The sequence below is a fragment of the Podarcis cretensis genome (genome assembly GCF_951804945.1).
Source record: "Podarcis cretensis genome assembly, chromosome: 11".
Taxonomy (NCBI): Eukaryota; Metazoa; Chordata; class Lepidosauria; order Squamata; family Lacertidae; genus Podarcis; species Podarcis cretensis.
The window spans coordinates 1,168,259-1,184,354 of record NC_137180.1 but is presented as its reverse complement, the minus strand read 5'-3'; the positions used below and the strand labels follow the sequence as shown (position 1 = coordinate 1,184,354).

Here is a 16,096-nt window from a genome sequence, read left to right as displayed (position 1 = left end):
TTTTTCCTAGTGAAGCATGTAAGAGAGGAGGGTGCTTCAAAGTTCACTTCTGCTGCCAAATTCATATCTTTTCCACCTCTCTTCTGACATGTCACATTAAATATTTTTTTCCAGACAATCTTGTGACTGAAAGGGTTCAGTTCAGCAGTTGACGCAATGGGTAGCCTGCCTTGTTTGTGCAATCAAAGAGGGCGGCTGGCATGCATAAAGAACAGATTTTCCTTTATTTTGGACGACATAAAGGAGAATAAAAACGGGAGGGTAGGCAAGGAGGCAGTTCTTCATACATTTGCCTTTGTAACGCTAAAGAAGATTATGATTTTCTACTGAAGTTGAATTTTACATGTGGATTTTTCTTTTTGTTTTAGCAAAAAGTATAAACAAATCTCATCAAAGTTAATGACAAGCTTGGGAGCGGAACCATTGCCAGTCTTTTCAGTGTAAATCAATAAATACTTTTTGAGGTAGTTTTAAAAGATATGGCACTGCGTCAAACACACAGACACAGCAGTTTGGCCTAATATTGCTTCTGCTGTATCTACCTGCAAGACTGCTGCCACACTCTGGCAGTCCTTACTCCCCGTCGGGGGAAATTATAGTGATGGCTGATGCTACTTTGTTTAGGCCTTCTCTGCTGAGTGCAGTGCTAAGCTCCACCGCTCAAGCTTGCAAGCCCAGACGGCAGGTCTTGGGGTGGAGTTCAGGAGAGAAGCAGCCACCATCTCTAGTACCCCAAAATTCTGCTGAGCCCAAAGTATACATGTCCACAGGAATTATGGGGATTATAAGAATTGTGGGGTTTAAGGCACCTCTCTCTGCTCGCTGCTTCAGAGTGAGGAGGAAGAAAAAAGAAAGAGGCAAACATATTTAAGGCCATAAGCCTCTCTGGGGCCTGTGAGTCCTGGTGTTTGTTGATACCAGGAAATAAATCGACTTGAAGCAGTACATTTTTCTTCTTCTTCTTCTTCTTCTTCTTCTTCTTCTTCTTCTTCTTCTTCTTCTCCTCCTCCTCCTCCTCCTCCTCCTCCTCCTCCTCCTCCTCCTCCCCCCACCACCATGGTAGGTACTCACACCAAGCTGATGAACTAGATATCCTGGTCATCTCATAAAAGTAGCCAAAATCTGGGTTTGTTCCAGCAGCTTAAGAATCCAATTCAACCTACAAAGACAATATCTTCCAATAACCATCTATGAGTCAAGATGTGGTTCCTGACCATGAGAAATTAGCAAGAAGGTCCCAGTTTGTATGGCAGATGTACCTGAGATCTTGCTCACTAGCCTAAAAGTCACCCAACTCCCAAGGACACAGTGTAAGGGGGTAGAAGCTCTTCAAAAATGGAGTATTTTCTGCTGCATTATTTTCTGCACACAAAGTAAAAAGGGGTTTCATAAGAATAGGTGCCAACTGCAAATTAGTATTAGGCAAGCTGCCAGTTTCAAAGTTTTTAGCTTTGTTTACTAACTGCAAGTAAAATAAACATGCTAACATCATTTCCAAGGGCATCAGAAAATTTTCTGACACCAACTGAACATTTCCCACTGCAAATTACTTGGTTTTGCATAGGATTTCCCCCCCTAATTCAAACTTTTACATAAAACTGACACCACTGCCAATGTCAAAGGTAGCTCAGAGGTGAAGTAAATGACCTTACTTAAAAGTCTTGGGGGTTTTGCCAAAACCAAGGCTTGCTCCTTTCCGTTTTTAGGCTGTGGTGGGAAAAGGTGTAGTGGTATTTCACATTTGGAGGGGGGTCCAAATACTGCTGGTACAATAAACCTCTCCTGAGAAGTTCCTAAACCCTCTCTAAGCTTTAGGTTTCTAACCTGCTTGTCCTAGGACAATCCATTGCTCCGCTACAGATCTCAACCTCCATCTAGCTAACAGACAATAGCAGCTAGAGCAGGAAAATAACCAAGATTATCCAAGGTCAGAATTCCAGTAACAGCGCACCAGCGCCTTCATTTCATAAGAAATATGGTGCTTGTCGCCAGGAATTACTGGATAGGTATTTTTTTATTATTATTATTATTATTATTATTATTACCCGCCCATCTGACTCAAACTCAAGGAATACAAGGGGGGGAAATCTTATAGTGGAGATGTAGCTGCAATGAAGACATTCTAGGATACAGTCATACCTAATGTTATGGTTTTTCAGGTTGGGTCCCATGGCGACCCAGAAGTACCGGAATGGGTTACTTCCAGGTTTCGCTGCATGCGCACAAGTGCCAGATCATGCCACGCACCTGTGCAGATACGGAGCTTCAGGTTGCACGCTTTTCATGTTGCGAACGGGCCTCTGGAACGGATCCTGTTCGCAACCAGAAGTACCACTGTATTTCAAAAACTAATCATGGGGAAATTAGCATTTTGTTAACGGAACACTACCTTGTGTGACGCGGGTGGCGCTGTGGGTAAAACCTCAGTGCCTAGGACTTGCTGATCGCAAGGTCGGCGGTTCGAATCCCAGCAGCGGGGTGAGCGCCCGCCGTTCGGTCCCAGCTCCTGCCCACCTAGCAGTTCGAAAGCACCCTTAAGTGCAAGTAGATAAATAGGTACCGCTTTATAGCGGGAAGGTAAACGGCGTTTCCGGCGCTGGTTCAGGCTCGCCAGATGCCGCTTAGTCACGCTGGCCACATGACCCGGAAGTGTCTCCGGACAGTGCTGGCTCCCGGCCTCTTGAGCGAGATGAGCGCGCAACCCTAGAGTCGGACACGACTGGCCCGTACGGGCAGGGGTACCTTTACCTTTACCTTGTGTGAACAAATCCAGAATAAGTAGGGACAAGACAAGAAAGAAGATTCCAACTAAATATCAGGAAGAACTTTCTGACAGTAAGAGTTGTTTGACAGTGGAACAGTCAGGAGATGGTGAATTCTCCTTCCTTGGAGGTTTTTAAGCCAAGGTGGGGCGGCCATCTGTCATGAATGCTTTAGCTGAGATTCCTGCATTGCAGGGGGTTGAACTAGATGACCCTTGAAGTCCCTTCCAAGTCTACAATTCTACGACTCTAAGACTCAGGCTGGTGAACAGGCTGCACCAACTACTTACAACATGAAAAACAGATGTTGTGGACATGCCCTAAGCCACTTTTTCCTAGTACATACAAAACCATCACAGCAAAACAAATGCACATTATGCTCCTCTGACAAAGTTATTCTAGATGGCAAGTCCCCAAGCTGCTCCATAATGAAACTAGTTTACCCATGGAAGTTACTTAGCTGGGCCCAATCCTGTATTTTGACAGAACAATCTTGGATGCTGAATACTTTCGCATAAGTCAGGAAGATAAGCCTTTTGCCAACATTTGAAAAGAGAACAGAGAAAGAGAAAATAAAGCCTTTTGAGAGGAGGGCAGGTCAAGTCCTGTTTATCACTGATCAGCAGCAGATCACCCATCACAAAGCAAAATGATGTTTCATTCGACACAATCATGTTAAAATCTAAAATGTTTGCATACTTCCACAAGCTCCAATGATCAACATTTTGTTGGGTCTATACAAAGGCAACCAGTTCAGATTAAGTAAACTACATTATTTAAACTAAAAATGAATAATAGATATGCATAGCTAGAAGGAATTAGCAAGCAGTACTCTCAAAGGGCCTCTACCATAATTTTAAGACAACCAAGCAAAACAAACAACAGCTGTACTGTCAAAAGTTTAATACAGGTTTTTATAGCTATTTTTTTTGCCGTCTGTAGCTCATGTCAAAGGAAACAAATAATACAAAAAGTAGCTGAAAACAAAAATAATCATTTGGCACTATTGTGTACAATTGGTTTCGCTGCCTCATACAGTTGGGCTGCATATCATATTTTTACTATATTATCTTGTTGAACAACATGCCAATTTTATGCTCAAAATTTAAACTAAGTATTTTTAATATGTTAAATAAAACATCCGAGCTTTATACTACATAAATTGTGACAAAGGTTAGATACAAAAGTGATAAAGATAGAATGGCTAAAGGAAGAAAGTTAAGCTGCTTTATACCACAGACATTATGACAGCAGTAGCAGGCCTATCCTGGCCAGCAGAATTATTTAACAAATTAATTTAATTTCTTATTCAATTCCTAGCTTAAATCAACCTGCAGCCTTTAACTTAAAAGAATCAGTAGGACTCCTTGTCTTTCAGCATTTTGGCTGGGACAGCTCAGTCAGTAGAACAGAAGACTCTTAATCTCATGGTCGTGAGTTCAAACCCCATGTTGGACAAAAGATTCCCACATTGGATTAATGACCCTCATAAGGTAAAGGTAAAGGGACCCCTGACCATTAGGTCCAGTCGTGACCGACTCTGGGGTTGCGGTGCTCATCTCGCTTTACTGGCCGAGGGAGCCGGCGTACAGCTTCCGGGTCATGTGGCCAGCATGACTAAGCTGCTTCTGGAGGACCAGAGCAGACACAGAAACGACATTTACCTTCCCGCTGGAGCGGTACCTATTTATCTACTTGCACTTTGACGTGCTTTCGAACTGCTAGGTTGGCAGGAGCAGGGACTGAGCAACAGGAGCTCACCCTGTTGCGGGGATTCGAACCGCCGACCTTCTGATCGGCAAGTCCTAGGCTCTGTGGTTTAACCCACAGCACCACCCGCGTCCCGTAATGACCCTCATAGTTCCTTCTAAATTTAAGCTTATATGATCCCTACAATGACTTCAAACCCAGACTGCACTTTCTAGGGAGATTTTTCAACATGTACTTATGAAGTCACCACACCCCCAGCAATTGGGAAATGTGTAGTTCTATTTGCAAGTTTTCCCAATGATTCTCTTTGTGGAGTCATCTCCATAAACTCATACACACGGAAATCTCAAGCACAGCATGTGTTAAACCTGAATATGAATCATGGGGCTTGATGGATGGCCGCAGGCTTGTCACTGCATCACAGCCTTCATTACTCATGTTATGCAATCCCAGTAATTGTTATCTCACTTTATGGTATTAGGCTATCTGGGTATTAATATAAAGCATTCTTCTCAGTGAAAATCCTAGGTACGGCCAGCTAATGATCAAGGTGAACATAATTTACAGTTATGTTAAATTAATATAAGTGAAAGGAATAAAAACAGCATAAAGGAAGATACAAAGGATCTTATTATTTTATGGAAGTATGCCTTTTAAGTTAGTCCATAAAACCCCTCCATTGTCAAACCAAACAAAGACGAAAGTTATACATAAAATTGATGCATAAAAAAGAAGTACATAAAATCAAAACAATGCAGCAAAGAGGACACACACCTCAGATTTTAACACTGGATTTTCAGAGTATATGAAAAACGTAAAGAGAGTGTCTTGGAGCATATTAAAGTTTAACAAACTGATTGGGACATTCGAGCTCCCTTCCTCAGACTCATGACCTGTTCCTCTCAGCTGGCAGAAGAGGAGGATGGAGAAAGGAAACCGTCGGCAGGGGGCCAAAGGCCGCGAAGGCGAAGAGGCGCCGCCCGTGACATTTCAACTCCACAAAGCGAGTTGCGCAGGCAGCTCCGGGGAAGGGCTTCCTCCGCCCGGAAGGCGAGCGCCGCTGCCCGCCCGGCCCTCTCCGCGCCCGCCCGCCCGGGGCGCCTCCGCCCACTCACCCGAGGCCACGGCGAGAGCAGGGCGGCCGCGCGCAGCAGAGAGCCGCCGTCGCCGCCTCCTCCTCTCACCGGCATCTCCGCGGTCGCCGCGACGCTTCGCCCGGGACTGGCGGGTCCCCCTCGGAAGCGACGCGACTTCCCCGCCGGACTCCGCCCGCGCCCCGCCCCCGACGCGGCTCAGCCTCCGGCGCCTCCCCGGGAGCTGAGCGCGGGGCTCCGGCCGAGGGGAAGCGGCCAGAGAAGAGCCGAGGCGGCGGCGGCGGCGGCGCCGAGAGGGAAGGCCACGCCGGGCGGGCGGGCGGGCGGGCTCGCGCTCCGGGGCAGAGCAGGAACAAGGGAAGAGGCCCGGCAGCGCGCGCCAGGGGAACGCCTGGAAAGGAGAAAAGGCGACTTGAGGGCAGCAAGCCAAGCGGGCTTAGGAAGCCCACCAGAAACTCTTTCAGATATCTTGTTTGGCGAGCCCTCATCCTGAAGAAGCAAAACAATGGTCATTGTAACTACTGTACATTTGTTTTGTCTCCCTTTATGCAATAGATATGCACTGGCCAGAGCAATGCATACACACTGAACGATTGCAGTGCAGTAACTAAGACAACAAAGTGGTATTTTAGCACCTATCCAATGCATGCCCTACATATTTTCCTCCTAAAACCAATGTCAAGTTACTTTCAGAACAGGAAATCAGTATTAGAAGCCAATTATCAAGAAGGAAGTGTCTGAAAACACACACACAATACACACACAAATATGCACTTAATATAAAGTTCACCCACACATACAAGTTCAGCCCCGCTACATACTAAAAAGGCCTTATCCCACAAAGCCCAGAGAGCAAGGCCTCAGTGGCCAATTGTAGAAGATGGGCAGGCTCCCCTGGCATGGGGCACACAATTTCTATTCCCAGAATTGGAGACAATAGTTACATTTAACAGGAAATGCAGTAATTTTATTGTGTTGCAAGGTCAAGATCCCATCCTGCATTCTCCAGGGTCCTGGTCCCATTTCACTGCTAAGTCAGCACCGAGGGAGCCTTTGCCTCGTCCTCCTCCTGTGGCTGCAGCCACAGATCTCAGTGCTGTTGCCTCTCAGCGGAGGCACAGGTGCTTCTGGTTTCTGGCTTATCCCTACTATGCCGCTGCCCTCTTTCCCAATGGCCTAAGCTCAGGAAAGGGAGGACTAAAGGATAAGAGGAAGGGCTGACAAGTAGTAGGGGAGTTAGGGATATTATCTGGAGTCATCTGTCCTAAGAAACCGGACAATGAAGAAATCAAACTCGAGAGATAGTATGGCTTCTTAGCTAATGAGGTTTCTTAGGAGAGATAACTCAAAATACCTCTTTTTCATTACTTGTCAACCCATCCTCTTATGCCATAGTCCTTCTTTCCATCTCTCCCTGGGGTCATTCCACATCAGATCAACGCAAAAAACAAGGGTTTCGTCACCCACCATTTCAGATTTTGATGAAACTTGGTCTACACCCTTCTCTTGTGGTTGAAAGAAACCCCCTTAATTTTTTCCCCTCTATCTCAAATGGTTTTAATTTCATAGCACTTCAAAGTTTCATGAAATCTACGTTACCCTTGGCACATGTACATTTTACATGTATTAACATAATATCGTATCTGAATAAGTGTGCATGCACACGAAAGCTCATACCAAGAACAAACTTAGTTGGTCTCTAAGGTGCTACTGGACTATTTTTTTTATTTTATATATATATTTCTAGCATAATATTCACTGGAATGCGAGTGGCGCTGTGGGTTAAATCACAGAGCCTAGGACTTGCTGATCAGAAGGTCGGTGGTTTGAATCCCCGCGACGGGGTGAGCTCCTGTTGCTTGGTCCCTGCTCCTGCCAACCTAGCAGTTCAAAAGCATGTCAAAGTGCAAGTAGATAAATAGGTACCACTCCGGCAGGAAGGTAAACGGTGTTTCCGTGCGCTGCTCTGGTTTGCCAGAAGCGGCTTAGTCATGCTGGCCACATGACCCGGAAGCTGTACGCAGGTTCCCTCAGCCATTAAAGCGAGATGAGCACTGCAACCCCAGAGTTGTCCGTGATTGGACCTAACAGTCAGGGGTCCCTTTACTCTTTTAACATAATATTGGATATTATAAGTTTCCCCCCCGAAAGGCATACTGTTATGTTAATTTTTATGATGAACAACTTTCTTTCATTATTTTTTTCTACTACAGCTATGGATTGTAAGAAAGTTGTACCCAGTAGCCATTTTTCCCCACGATGTCCAAAAAAGGTAAAAAAATTGTTAAAAGGGAATAAAAAACCCATAAATTTCATTATTTGTCGAGAAAGAGTATATCTTTGTGATAATTTTCAACATCAAAAACTTTGAGTTCCATCATACCCACATGCTGAAAATTGAGGTTTTCTAAACCTAGGTTTTCCACCAAAAAAAGTACATTAATTATATATATATTTGGCATTTATAAAATCTTTTGAATGGTGTATTTTTTCCTGAAATCCTCATCCTCTTATTGCACTCTGTGTAAAATTTCAAAGAGATCTGATCACTGGTTATGGAGAAGAAGAAAAAATGTACATGTGCCAAGGGTCTCAAGAGGAACAGACAACAGAGATTTCACGAAACTTTGAAGAGCTATAAAATTAAAACTGTTTGAGATAGAAGGAAAAAATTTAAGGAGGTACACCAAGTTTCATCAAAATCTGAGACGGTGGGTGACATGACCGTCTTGACATGACGTGGAATGACCCCCTGACCTCAATGGTGTCTCCGAGTATCTTCTGTGAAATTGGTATTTTGTGGTGCCCACAACAGAACAGCGTTTTTGTGCGCTGCTCTGGTTCGCCAGAAGCAGCTTAGTCATGCTGGCCACATGACCCAGAAGCTCCCTCGGCCAATAAAGCGAGATGAGCGCCACAACTCCAGAGTTGGTCACGACTGGAGTTAATGGTCAGGGGTTCCTTTACCTTACAACAGTTTAAGTTTTACTCAGAGTAGACCCACTGAAAATGAACATTAATTTCAGTGGCTTTCATGAGTAAACATAGCTGAAAACCATCCTTTGATTTCTGAATGTCCCCCATGGCCCAAAAGACTGGATTCCCCTGGTATAAACCTGTGAGGCCAAATGCGTAAACAAAACAGAACCTAATACTAGTTGATAATGAATAGTTATTATTGTGGCTAAATCTGTGCTTACAATGAGCAACACTGGAAGAAAGATTGTCAACACATCCAGTCTTGCCACAACTCTACATGCCTTATTTCCATTTCAAAATCACAGTAAATATAAATCAAATGTAAACTACTGCTTCTAAGTTATAGGTGAAGGTTCAGTTAATCCACCTGTGGAAGCCTCATGCCAGGTTGGATATGTTAAAACTGCAAACAGTGATTACCAGTTTGGAGGAAGTAACAATTTGCAAGTATGATGAAGAATACCATTTGCCCAGAGCTATCCCCTGCAGATGGTACAGCCTTAAAATCCTTGGTAAGGTAAAGGTAAAGGGACCCCTGACCATTAGGTCCAGTCGTGACCGACTCTGGCGTTGCGGCGCTCATCTCGCATTACTGGCTGAGGGAGCCGGCATACAGCTTCTGGGTCATGTGGCCAGCATAACTAAGGCAACCCAGAGCAGCGCACGGAAACACCGTTTACCTTCCTGCTGGAGCGGTACCTATTTATCTACTTGCACTTTGACGTGCTTTTGAACTGCTAGGTGGGCAGGAGCAGGGACCGAGCAACAGGAGCTCACCCCGTCGCGGGGATTCAAACCACCGACCTTCTGATCAGCAAGTCCTAGGCTCTGTGGTTTAACCCACAGCGCCACCCGCGTCCCTAAAATCCTTGGTAGTGGGTTCAAAAATAGAATTGACCAGAGCTGCCTTCTGCAGGTATGCCTAACTGATAAGAAGACCTGCTGGGGACTGCTCCCATCTGACATCAACACAACCTCTCATCATTGGTCAGTTGCCTGCTTTGAATGCAGTCCTACCCCCTGCCCCCACCAAAGGAGAAGGTTCATCGTCTGGGGGTGTTCTCCATTACCAGAGGCCTAGGTGACCTCAGTGGCTATGTGTGTCTTTTACCAGCTTCAGTGAGTGAGACAGCTATGGCCGATTCTGGATCAGGTTAGCTTGTCCACAAGCTGCAATGTCCTCTCTGTGGGACTACTCTTGAGGCTGACCTAGACACTTCAGCTAGTTCAAAACATGGCAGCTTGACGGCTCACTGGGGCAGAATATCGCCACTGTATTATGCTACTGCTGAAAGAATTGCATGGGCTGTCAATTAGCTACCAGGCTAGGTTCAAAGTGCTGGTTTTGGTGTGCAAAGCCCTGTACAGCTTGGGACCAGGATACCTGTCCTGTACGGAGCTCTAGGTTCAGGCAGAACTATGTTCTGTGGCCAGGCCTCTCCTTCCACCCATGTCCAGGTTGGCATATCGACAAGCAGAACAGGGAGCAAGAGGAGAGATCCAGAGGAAAGTTTCTTATTTTGGAACAGCAAGATACAAAGAGGAATGGGGAGCTGCGGGGGGGGGGGGGGGAGAGCAAAGAGCAAAGCTTTATTCTGAAATAATGAGAAGTTTTTCAAACATTAGCAATATTATTCCCTCTGAGTCTTGCAATCCCTTGCAAGAGAGGGATGTACCAGACCCACAATTAACTCACGTTAAGCTGTCAAATATGTATTTAATTATTATAGTGATAATTAAGAAGTCAATATATATGTGTTCAACTAATACAGTAACCATTAAGGGTGACATTTTAAAACATCAACTAAGGCTTTATTACAATGCAGATTAAAATTAAAAAATTACCCAGCACCTGCTTCACATCTAACAAAATTTGATTCTCTATTTCAAAAATAGGCAGCAGTATACATTTGCTATGATGCATCTTATTTCAAGGAAGAGATGCACATCCTGTTGATGAAATTACTCAAGTCTTTGAAAATGATTAACTGCAAATTCTTGTGCACTTGAAGATTAATATAGTTCAGAATGTTCTAGGCTAGGCAACAGAGGAAGAGTTTAATGTTTTGAAATTACAATTGTGAAAAATCATTTAGGTGGGACAAGAATTTTATTTTATTTTAAAGAACTAAGTTAAAGCACAACAGTAATATTTCAGAGTTCTCTCAAGAGCTGAGAGGACTACTTACTCAAAGAAGAACAAAACATCCTGAAGAATGCTAGAAAAAAACTCTAGTTCGTACTAAAATTCATACTGATACAGTTACCAACTCATTCCATAATTGTTTGCATTGATAAGTATGGCTCACATGAGATATAAAATTTTACTTAACATAGACAAAATATTCTGGATCTTCCAGGTTTTTCATTTACTCTAACTCAGTATGTTAACTACTCCATAGCTTGGCATACCAATTTGCAATGGCAAGACCTTCCTTTTTCCAGTGCTGAGTAACTACGAGTCTCACAACCACCAACATAAACCTGAAGAGATCTTTTGCTGTAGTGTCAGTGTTGCCTCCATCAAAGACAGAAAGCACACACAATTTTGGTTCTTTGAAAATAAAAAAACCTGAAACAATGCACGTGTAACTGCCCAATCTACAATTCTTCAAAGCAGATTACAAAATAAAACAACAGTCATACTCAGAAAGCACAACAAAAAGACCACAACACCCACGGAATTGCATGACAGATATTCTGCCACTCACCTAGCCAACCAGATCAAAAGCCTTGCAGCAGCCCTTTCTAAAAGAAAAGCTGTAGATCAAGCCTTCCTCAACCTGGTGCCCTCCAGATGTTTTGGAGTATGATGCCCATCTGCTTCAGCCAGCACAGCCACAGCTGACGGAAGTTGTAGTCCAAAAACCTCTGGCCTAAATATGAGGCACACTTTCCCCCCCAAATTCCGACTGTGAAAAGTTAGTGAGGCTTATATTCGGAACCGAGCGCTGCGCACCCACCTCCTGGCACTCCTGCCTCCCGGCACTACTTCCCCAAGCCGGTGCCGGCTGCCCCCATCCCCCATTCAGGGCAGTAGTGTCAGGAGGCGGGCGCACAGCGCTCAGTTCCGGATATAAGCCTCACTTTAACCTTTCACAGTCAGAATTTGGGGGAAAGTGCGGCTTATATTTGGGCCAATATGGTAGATCGATTTCTGCACCTTACTGAGAAGAGCATTCCACAGCTTTAAGTCAATCATTATAGAGGCCTTGTAATGCCTTGTTATCATTGCCTTAGGACTCCTCCCCATTTTCCTTTTCTTTCAGTTTATTTTAAATTTTAACTTGTAGAAATTTATAACATTTTTATGGGCTAATGCTTTATAAACAAACAGAAGAACACTGACATTTATAATAATTGTCTGGCCCTAAGTAGGTCCATAACGGAAAAGCTCCTCTAATTTTACATTCAACAGAAGACTGCTGTGCATTTCCCTCCAGGACCTCTTCCCAGGGATCTCCTGCATGGTGCAAGGCTTGGGCTGCATCTAGGGAGAGGTGCCCCTAAACACATTCATTTGTAAATGCCAAATAATCAGAAGCACACCTGAGACCAGGGAACCTGTGGCCCTCCAGATGTTGTTGGACTACAACTCCCCTCACCCCTGATCTTTGGTCATGTTGGCTGTGGCTGATAGAAGCTGGAGCCCAGCAACATCTGGAAGGCAGCAGGCTCCCCAGTGCCACTTCCACAAGCTCCTTTGCTCAGGCGAAGGGTAGGCAGGAGCTCATCATTTCAAACCATGGTTTGGTGTTGCATCTGAATAGCCTCTGATACTAATTCCAGAGTTCCAATATTAAGCAGAGTTGAAATCAAGTTTTAAACCTTTGTTTAGAGGGCCTGTTGCTGACCTTAACCATGGTTCATATCACTGGAGATGTAATGCTAAGCCATGGTTAAGGCTTACAAGAGTAGGGAGGAGCAACACATTTCCCCAATTCTGGCTTCCAGTTTGTAAAGCCTGCTTTACAGCAAATCAGCATTACATCTATAATCTGGAGAATGACACACTTCAGTTCAAACCAAATGCACTGTAAGAACCAAATTCTATCTCAATCGTTTGTTGTTTTTGTTTTGCTAGTTTGCTGTGTTTCTTCTTCAAAGCTATTCAGCACTAGCTTCATTTAAGTGAAATTATGTTCTTTGGCTTTTATAAGCTCCCCTTGCCATCCTGTCATTTGGAGTCAAACTCCAATGACATCCAAATCTCTTCTTTCACAGTAATCAGGGGGTTTATTTAGGTCACAAGCAAAATAAGCAGACACTTTTCAGAACAGAAAAAGTCCTGTTCTCACAGATGTTTGCAAAGCAGTATAAGCATCAGCACATGACCTTGTCCATGAGCAAAGCCCTGCTGGTAAGAAGGAAATGTGTATTGAGGGGAAGATGCAGGACCACACACACCATTTGCCACGGTGGCCTCTCTGTACCCACCAATTCTCCACCCCACAGGAAGGGCTCACCGTGTGCCCTGGACCCTCCAGATTCCCAGTGACTGGTGCAGGAGGTGTGTGGAAGAGGCCTGCAACAAGATGGCCCCAATACACATGGCAAAAGCTTCTAAACAGTACACGGAAAGCTTCAGTCACCATGGAAAATGGGATGTGGGGGGTGGCAGCGCCTCCATGTCAAACATCATGTGTGTCCCAGACCTACAAGCAACTTAAATCTTGCACTTTTCATACCTTGGCCTGTGTTTCTCAAATACATCCAGCTGTCTCCTTCTTTCCCCAATCCTTCCATTTTCTGTGCCCGACTGACTCCTTAGACTTAAATGCATTCATACCTCCTTTCCAAAGCCCAGCACCTCACCTACCAGGTTTTGAGACGGTGCCCCTTGGCTCAGCACCCAGTGTCTGCTTGCATAGCCCTAAATTCACCCGTGCAAAAATTTTAAAGACCAGGGGTAATGCTTATGTGAGCTCTTTAGAGCAGGAGTGGGACAATCTTTGACCGTCTAGATGTTGTTGAACTACATCTCCCATCAGTCTTGACCATTGGCCATGCTGACTAGGGCTGATGGGAGCTCTAGTTTGGCAACATTTGGAGGGCCAAAGATTCCCCACCCCTGCTCTAGAGCAAACTTGCAACTAGATGGGAAATATACATGGAATAATAAATTGTTAGGGGCCAGGATCTCACAGGATTGCTGGCAAAGCTGTGGAAGGAAGGAGATTTCGTCCATCTTTGGTGGAAATGTCATTTTGTGAAAGATATCTGGGCTGCAGTATTCACAAAAATATCGGTTATTACATGTCAAACTATTCCACCTAATCTGGCATTAGCTTTATTATTGATTCAACCTTCTAATGACTTTCAAATAATTCATAGAGAATAGTCAGAGTCTAGAAATACCACTGGGAGGCCACAGAGTTCACCATACAAGGGTAGTTAGATGGAATATGGTGTTATCAGGGCGATTGGTGTATCACGGTTGATGGTTAGAGACATTGCCCCCCAATGACATAATATGGTGGCCCTTCATCTTATATGTAAACAAAGATAGACCCTTGCTCTGACCTCCATCAAATCAGCTGTCAGTGGGGAAGAGTTGCATTCAAAGGATCAATGCAGCGCGAGGAGATCTGTAAGTAACTTTTCTCTACACAATGCAGTATCTTTGCAATAGCTTAACTACAGTACCTTTTGTACAGTGGTATCTCAGTTTTCAAATGTCTCGGAAGTCGAACGTTTCAGTTTCTGAACACAGAAAACCCAGAAGTAAATGCTTCCATTTTCAAATGCACTGAGGTCCCCCCCCAAAAAAATTTTCTCTACTGAATTTGCAGACTGCCCTTTGCGCCTTGGTTTTTGAACGTTTTGGAAGTCGAACAGTCTTCCAGAATGGATTACATTCGAAAACTGAGGTACCACTGTACTGTTCCCTTGTACCTTGCCACTTTCATTTTCTGTCTTTCTGTGGCAAAAATGTCACTAACATAATTTTTAAAATACATGGTCAAAGGTTAGTCACAACGTCTCAAGCATTTTAGCTTTACAGATCTGTTAGCACAAGTACCTGGTGAGGAAGGCCTCGTTTCAGTCCTCTCAGTCTCTTTCCTGCAGGATGTATTGGGCTGGAGTTACAGCTCTGGTTCCAGTCCCAGTCACACGGGGATGGTGGGATTGTTGTCTGTTCCCTGAGTTGAAAAGGAAAGGAAAGGAAAGGTTAAGTCTAATGCAAGTAACATTAAACCTGAAAGACTAAAAACTTAACACTTGGTAGTTACTTTTAAACTGCATGTGGCACATGCAAGGCAACAGTTCTGCATGGCAACTGACACAGCAGACATTACTAGTTTTGATGGAGTCTGAACAAGTTCTTTCACTGTACTTAGCACTATACAATCACTATACAATTCAGAAACCGGCAAATGAAACGATCAAAGGGATGGAGCGTCTCCCCTATGAGGAAAGGTTTTTAGTTTAGAGAAATGTATGAGGTGACATGACGGAAGCTTATAAAATTATCAATGGCATGGAAAGAGTTGATAGAGAAAAGTTTTTCTCCATCTCTTGTAACTTGTGGGCACCCACTGCAGCTGCATGTTGGGAGATTCAGGGCAGATTAAAGAAAGTCCTCCTTCCTGCGGGGTGCATGGTTCAACTATGGACTTTGCTTCCGCAGGAGACCAACTTGGATGGCTATGGAAGAGGGCTGGCTAAGGCGGTCTGTGGCTGTTTGCCATGATGGCTCTGCCCTGCCCTCCATGGCTGGGGGCACTCATGTTTCTGAACTGCAGTTGCTGGAAGCCACAGGGGGAAGAGGCTCTTGGGCTCAGTCCGGCTTGCTGGCTTCTCATCTGGCTGGCTACTGTAAGAACAGGATGCTGGACTATTGGCCTGATTCAGCAGGCTCATCTTAGGTACTTAAAGAGCAGAAACAGACTTAAAACTCAAACTTAAAAATTCAAAGTTTTAAACAAGCGCTGAAAGAACTACCTGCATTGGCCACTGAAGGAAGGGGGTGTGACTCTACTTGCACATGAGTCAGTATGTGTTCTCATTTTGTATTTTTATGTTGTGAACCACCCTGTGATCTTCAGATGAAGGTCAGTTTACGAATTTAATAATAAATAAAATGCTTGCCCTCTCATGAACTTGCCTTGGAAGTCAACAGAGCCTGAACGCGAGGAAGATGAAGACGAGAAAACAGGCATTATGCCTCTAACAGCACCTCGTATGCAGTCAGAAGAGTGACTATTACTTTGCTCTGCCACAAACTCTGGCATGGAAAACAGGTTCCAGAAATGAGCTTCATTTCAGAACCAGCTCTGCCACTCCGCCTGGCACATTCTGGGTCCTTGGCAGGCACTCTCTTCAGGGACAGAGTCACCTCTCCTTCGTGCAAGTTGTTGTTGTTGTTTAGTCGTGTCCGACTCTTCGTGACCCCATGGACCAGAGAACGCCAGGTCACATTTAATGATCTCGCAGGCAACTCCAAACCCACTAACCTATTCCCCTCAATCACCTAGTCCCCAAGTCCAGCAGGTGCTGCCCCCAGACAGATGTCATTTCATTCCAACCCATAATTAATTCCAAGGCGAT

The 16,096-nt window shown here is 44.5% G+C and overlaps 1 protein-coding gene across 1 annotated transcript in view; it reads right to left on the bottom strand.

The window, feature by feature from the left end:
- The window catches only part of TJP2 (tight junction protein 2), a 61,924-nt gene extending 47,236 nt beyond the window's left edge, over positions 1-14,688 (bottom strand). Inside the window, exon 1 of the mRNA XM_079996188.1 lies at positions 14,568-14,688. The gene's annotated coding sequence lies outside the window, so the exon portion shown is untranslated. The remainder of the gene's footprint in view (positions 1-14,567) is intronic.
- Positions 14,689-16,096: the final 1,408 nt, after the last annotated feature.